This window comes from Apium graveolens, chromosome 10 (assembly GCF_009905375.1).
Source record: "Apium graveolens cultivar Ventura chromosome 10, ASM990537v1, whole genome shotgun sequence".
NCBI classification, from domain to species: domain Eukaryota; kingdom Viridiplantae; phylum Streptophyta; class Magnoliopsida; order Apiales; family Apiaceae; genus Apium; species Apium graveolens.
Window position 1 is genome coordinate 80,850,323 of NC_133656.1, and position 6,883 is coordinate 80,857,205.

Consider the following 6,883-nt stretch of genomic DNA (forward strand, 5'->3'; position numbering starts at 1 on the left):
TAATCGTTATCGTGGGGTTCTAGCAAATTTATTTATGGATTTCTTTAGTTAATTTTTTTAATGCCTTAGTATGTGGTGATTGTATGATATCCTAGTATTGGTTGTGTGTATTCATCTCATGAGCGTCGCGAACTTATAAGATAGTGTGTTAATTCTTAATGAAGCGAAAGTGAATTTAGGGATTTAAAACTTGTCATGCTAGCATAGGTTCATTTATTCGATATGCATGATTCCTAGGTAATTTTAACCATCTTACTTGCCTGTGTAATTAAGATAGATAACTTGTGCTTAAACCGTTATGTTGTCAAATTCTATAGAAATATAGGATCTCAATATAATTGGCGTCTATTCAGCTTTTATCTCTTTTGTGGATGTCTGGTAGTATGGTACTCGTGCAACAAAAGTTGGCATTTATCAGTTTCGTGATGTCTGATTAGTGTCATCACCATTGCATGATAAGGTTAAGAACAATAAGGCTATTGAATGAAGTATTTAATGAAGTTAGAATCCCATGTTTGTCATATATATTAATTCAATCAATCTTATTCTCGTAGTTATAATCATTAATTTAATTCTTAGTTATAAAAACCTCAATTTGTCATCGTTTTAGCATTGAATAATAACCATACATTATTGCTTAAGTGCGTGAATTAATAAGTTAACCAATACAGTCTCTGTGGGAACGAACTAGAAAAGATTCTATACTACTTACGAACGCGTATACTTGCGTGTATTATTAGCGCGTGTTTAGCGACTAACAAGTTTTTTGCGCCGCTGCCGGGGACTGCAGTGTTAATTGATAGTTTATGTGCTTTCCATCAGTGGTCGTTAAAGTTCATTGACTCGGACATTGTTACTTATCTGTTTTCTTATCTTATTTCTGGTACTCTAGTGAGGGTGTATGCATACGCGTTCGCGTACTCGTAAGAGAACACTGGATAAAGCCGAGGAAGAAGTTGTGGTAGTTCGTAAGCAAGTTTTTGAGGAAGAAAAGAAGGTAGAGTAAGAAGAGAAAGTCGAAGAACCAGTTGTAGTAGCGATGAGAGATCAAGCAAAAAATCTGAAGGCTTTGATGGACTATTCTCAGCCTAAGATTAATGACATTCAGTTAAGCATCATCAGACCAGCCATCAGGGCTAACCCTTTTGAGATCAAGTCAAGCACGATTCAAATAATACAGAACTCAGTTCAATTTGGGGGTTCTCCTACTGAAGACCCCAACATGCACATCAGGGATTTCATCGAGATCTGCGATACTTTCAAATTCAATGATGTGACTGAAGATGCTATCAAGCTACGCTTTTTCCCATTCTCTACGAGGGACAAGGCTAAGTGATGGTTACACTCTCTACCAGTAGGATCTATCATCACTTAGGAGGATCTCGCGCAAAATTTTCTCACTAAATTCTTCCCCATGGCGAAGACGACTACAATCAGGAATGCTCTTACCCAGTCTGCTCAGCAAACTGAGGAAACTCTGTGTGAGGCTTGGGATCGATATAAGGAGATGCTAAGGAAGTGCCCACACCATGGCATGCCTGATTGGATGATTATTAATTATTTCTACAATGGATTGGGTGCTACTTCTAGACTCATGCTTGATACAGCATCAGGAGGAGCCTTGTGGGCTAAGAGCTACAATGAAGCTTATGAACATATTGAATCGATGGCTGCTAATGAGTACCAGATACCTTCCCAAAGACTGACTCAGGGGAAAGTCGCAGGAATTCTGGAATTGGACTCAGCAACTGCTATCGCTGCCCAACTTAAGGCTTTGACGATGAAGGTGGACATTTTGGCTAATTATTGAGTTAATCAAATCGCCAGTGTCTGTGAACTTTGTGTTGGTGCCCATGATACTGATTAGTGTGCAATTCCTAGTGAATCAGCTCAGTTTGTGAGCAACTTCCAATAATTACAGCAATCAGTGCCAGCCACCTATCATTCTAACAACCGCAATCATCCTAATTTCAGTTGAAGTAATGCTCAGAATACGGTTCAACAGCCTTATCAGCAGTACCCGGTTAAGTAGTACAACCCCCCTGGTTTTCAGCAACCACAATATGCACCTAGACAGCAACTTCAGCTGTAATAAGCCAATGAAAAATTTGAATTAGAGGAGTTGAAGCTTATGTGCAAGAGTCAAGATGCTTCTATCAAGACCTTGGAAAATCAAATTGGGCAAATTACCAATGCCTTGCTAAATCATTAGCCTGGTATACTACCTAGTGACACGGAAGTGCCATGAAAGAGGGAAGCTAAAGAACAGGTAAAGGCAATCACTTTAAGGTCTGGAAAGGTTGTGAATCCTGAACAAACGCAAGAGTTAACTGAAGAAGGTGAGGCTGAGAAAGAAGTAGAGTAACAGGATAAAGACGTGGAACCAAGGAAGAATATTGTTGAGCACACTCCGCCTGAGGGTAATACAATGGAGACCTATCCTCCACCTGCTTTTCCCAAGCGGCTACAGAAGAAAAAGCTGGACAAGCAATTTGAGAAGTTTCTGGAGGTGTTCAAGAAACTTTATATCAACATACCTTTCGACGAGGCTCTTGAGCAGATGCCGAGTTATGCAAAGTTTATGAAAGGTATTCTCTCTCGAAAGATGAAGCTAGATGATTTAGAGACAGTCGCTCTCACGGAGGAATGTAGTGTTGTGCTGCAACAGAAGTTGCCACCGGAGCTTAAAGATCCAGGAAGCTTCACTATTCCATGTACTACTGGAAAAGTGTCTTTTTACAGATGCTTATGTGACTTGGGAGCTAGCATCAGTCTGATTCCCTTGTCAATCTTTAAGCAGTTGGACTTACCTGATCCCAAATCGAGTTATATGACCTTGCAGTTGGTCGACCGTTCTATTACAAATCCGCGAGGTATTGTGGAGGATGACTTGGTCAAGGTTGATAAACTCATCTTCCCTGCTGATTTTATAATTCTTGATTTTAAGGAGGATAAGTAGATTCCCATAATCTTGGGAAGACCTTTCCTGGCGACTGGCCGAACCTTGATAGATGTACAGAAAAGTGAGCTCACAATGCGAGTTCTGGATCAGGATGTTACTTTTAATGTGTTCAATGCTATAAAATTTCCTACTGATAATGAGGAGTACTTAAAAGTAGAATTGGTCGATTCGGTGGTCACATCAGAACTTGATCAATTTATAAGGTCCGATGCCTTAAAAAAAGCCTTGTTGGAGAATTCAGATAGTGGAGATGATGAAGGTGAAGAACAATTGCAATATTTGAATGCTTCTCCCTGGAAAAGGAAGATTGATATAACTTTTGAATCTCTTGGAATGGAGGAATTAAACAAGGCTCCAAAATTCCTCAAGCCTTCTATTGAGGAGGCTCCCACTCTTGAGCTTAAGCTTTTACCTGAGCATTTGAGGTATGCATTTTTAGGAGATGCATCTACTCTTCCTGTTATTATTGTATCTTACCTTTCAGGTAGTGATGAGGAAAAGCTTTTGAGGATTCTGAGAGAGTTCAAATCGGCAATTGGATGGACTATAGCAGATATCAAGGGAATCATCCCTTCTTATTGCATGCATAAAATTCTGCTGGAGGAAGGTAGCAAGCCTACGGTCGAGCAGCAAAGAAGACTTAATCCTATCATGAAGGAAGTAATGAAGAAGGAAATTCTTAAGTGGCTAGATGCAGGGATCATTTACTCTATTTCTAACAGTTTATGGGTAAGCCCAGTTCAATGTGTGCCAAAGAAAGGTGGAATTACTGTGGTAGCAAATGAGAAGAACGAGCTTATTCCTACAAGGACAGTCACGGGGTGGAGAGTTTGCATGGACTACAGGAAGTTGAACAAATCCACTAGGAATGATCACTTCTATTTGCCCTTTATTGATCAAATTCTCGATATGTTGGCTGGTCATGAGTACTATTGTCTTCTGGATGGCTATTCGGGTTATAATAAGATTTGTATCGCTCCAGAAGATCAGGAGAAAACTACCTTCACTTGTCCATTTGGTACTTTCGCCTTCAGACGAGTTTCTTTTGGTCTGTGTGGTGCACCAGCCACATTTCAGAGATGTATGATGGACATCTTTTCTAACATGATTGGCCAGAATGTGGAGGTGTTTATGGACGATTTCTCAGTCTTTGGTGATTTTTTTGATGAATGCTTGCAAAATCTTGGACATGTTCTCAAAAGGTGTGTTGAGACCAATTCTGGTTCTCAATTGGGAGAAATGTCAATTTATGGTGTGTCAGGGAATTATTCTCGGGCACAAGGTTTCTAGTAAAGGTCTAGAGGTGGACAAGGCTAAGGTGGGGGTCATTCAGAATCATCCTCCACCTATTTATGTTAAGGGAATTTGTAATTTTCTTGATCATGCGGGTTTCCACAGGCGTTTCATCAAATACTTCTCAAAAATTTCAAAGCCTTTGTGTAGTCTGTTAGAGAAAGATGTTCCTTTCAAGTTTGATGACGAGTTCCTTACAGCTTTTGAGACATTGAAGAAGAGTTTAATCACGGCACCGGTCATAACTGCACCTGATTGGAATGAGCCTTTTGAGATGATGTGCGGTGCAAGTGACTATACAGTTGGAGCAGTTCTTGGGCAGAGGAAGAACAACATATTTCATGTGGTCTACTATGCTAGTAAGACCCTAAATGGTGCTCAACTGAATTATACTACTACGAAGAAAGAGCTTTTAGCTATTGTCTATGGTTTTGAGAAATTTCGATCTTATCTACTTGGGACTAAGGTGACAGTTTTCACTGATCACGCTGCAATTCAATATCTCGTCTCAAAGAAGGACTCGAAGCCTAGATTAATTAGATGGATTCTTTTGCTCCAAGCATTTGAACTAGAGATCAAGGACAGAAGAGGAACTGAGAATCAAGTCGCTGATCATCTCTCTCGTTTAGAAAATTTTAATGCTACTTTATTGGATAAGATATTGATAAATGAGTCTTTTCCCTATGAGCAGCTGTTTGGAGTGCAAGATGAAGAACCGTGGTTTGCAGACATTGTGAACTACCTTATGAGTAATATCATGCCTCCCGACTTATCCTATGCTCAAAGGAAGAAGTTTCTACATGAAGTGAAGTGGTATATATGGGATAAGCCATTTTTTTTTACAATGAGCTGACCAAATCATCAGGAGATGTATTCCTTACAGCGAAACGGGGGGAATCTTGCGAGATTGCCACTCGATGACTTATGGAGGACATTATGGTGGAGAAAAGAAAGCAGCGCGCGTTCTTCAAGCAGGTTTCCTTTGGCCGACATTGTTTAAAGATGCTTATCAGTTCGGTTTGAAATGTGATCGATGTCAACGTGTGGGTAATATGTCTAAGAGGGATGAGATGCCGCTTAATGTGCTTTTCGAGGTTGAGGTCTTCGATGTTTGGGGAATTGACTTCATGGGGACATTTGTGTCATCTTGTAACAATCAGTATATCTTTTTGGCGGTTGATTACGTGTCGAAATGGGTTGAAGTTAAGGCGTTGCTAACGAATGATGCGAAAGTGGTGCTTAATTTTCTTTACAAGCAGATTATCACAAGGTTTGAAACTCCAAGATTCATAATCAGTGATGAGGGGTCGCATTTTTGCAATCGCAAGTTCACTGCTATGATCAAAATGTATAATGTGAATTATCACATTGCCACGACTTATCATCCTCAAATAAATGGTCAAGCTGAGGTATCTAATAGAGAGATCAAACGTATTTTGGAGAAAGTGGTGTGTCCATCAGGGAAAGATTGGTCTTTGAAGCTTGATGAAGCTGTTTGGGCATATAGAACAACATATAGGACTCCATTGGGAATATTGTCGTACCAGTTGGTCTATGATAAGGGGTGTCATTTGCTTGTGGAGCTCGAGCATAAGGCATATTGGGCTTTGAAGAAGTTGAATCTGGACTTGGATGCGGCTGGAAAGAAGTGGGTGCTTCAATTGAATGAACTTGACGAGTTTCAACTTCAAGCTTATGAAAATAACAAAATGTATAAGGAGAAAGTCAAGAGGTGGCACGATCGGGGTTTAGTGCTCAAGTCATTTGTGCTGGGGCAATAAGTTCTGTTGTTCACCTCTCATCTCCGTCTTTTTCCTGGAAAGTTGAAGTCAAGATGGTCAGGGCCGTTTATTGTCAAAATTGTGTTTTCACATAGAGCGGTGGAAATTTTTGAGAATGATCTGGGCCAAGCATTCAAGGTAAATGGTTAGAGGTTGAAGCATTACTATAGTGACACGGCAAACTGCGAGGTGGTTAGTGTCGTTTTATTGTCCATTTGATCTCGAGATTCAATGTCGAGCTAGAGACGTAAAAGAAGCGCTTCTTGGGAGGCAACCCAAGTATATTGTATATTAGTAGGTAGAAGAAGCAAGAAGAAAGGGGAAAACACACAAAAAAAATTAGAAAAAGGAAAAAAATCAGGGCCAACTACAGAAGCCGGGCGCGCTCGCGCTGACCAAGCGTGCGGCCGCGCCTTTTTTCCAGTAACCAAGCGCGCCCGTGCTGTCCTAGCGCGCGGCCGCGCCGGGTCCCTGATCAAAAAAAATATAAACGGCAGTTTTAAGAGAAAATCAGGATTTATAACTAAAAATCAATTCCAACCCGATTTTTATCTTCTACATCCTATAATTCCCTCTCCTAATCAATTCCATTATTCCCACGATTTTCATAATCAATTCCCACTTCTATTCCTTATAGAATTCACACCTCTCCACCTATAAATACATATACTTACACACAACTTCTCCACCAATTCACAAACTCTCAAACATAAATTCTCTCTAAACACTTAAACTTTTATTCTTTATTCTTCAATCCCGATGGTACCCAAGAGACAAACAACACAAGTTGACAGCAGCACCACCGATTCTTCATCTCCGGGTGGTGTGAGGCCCAGTTTTTCTACTC

The 6,883-nt window shown here is 40.2% G+C and overlaps 1 non-coding gene across 1 annotated transcript; it reads right to left on the reverse strand.

Annotated features, from left to right (window-relative positions):
- Positions 1-1,429: 1,429 nt before the first annotated feature.
- On the reverse strand, positions 1,430-1,536 carry LOC141694625 (small nucleolar RNA R71). Its single transcript, XR_012563913.1, has one exon. It is a non-coding gene; the product is annotated as a small nucleolar RNA R71 (small nucleolar RNA).
- Between the last annotated feature and the right edge of the window lie 5,347 nt (positions 1,537-6,883).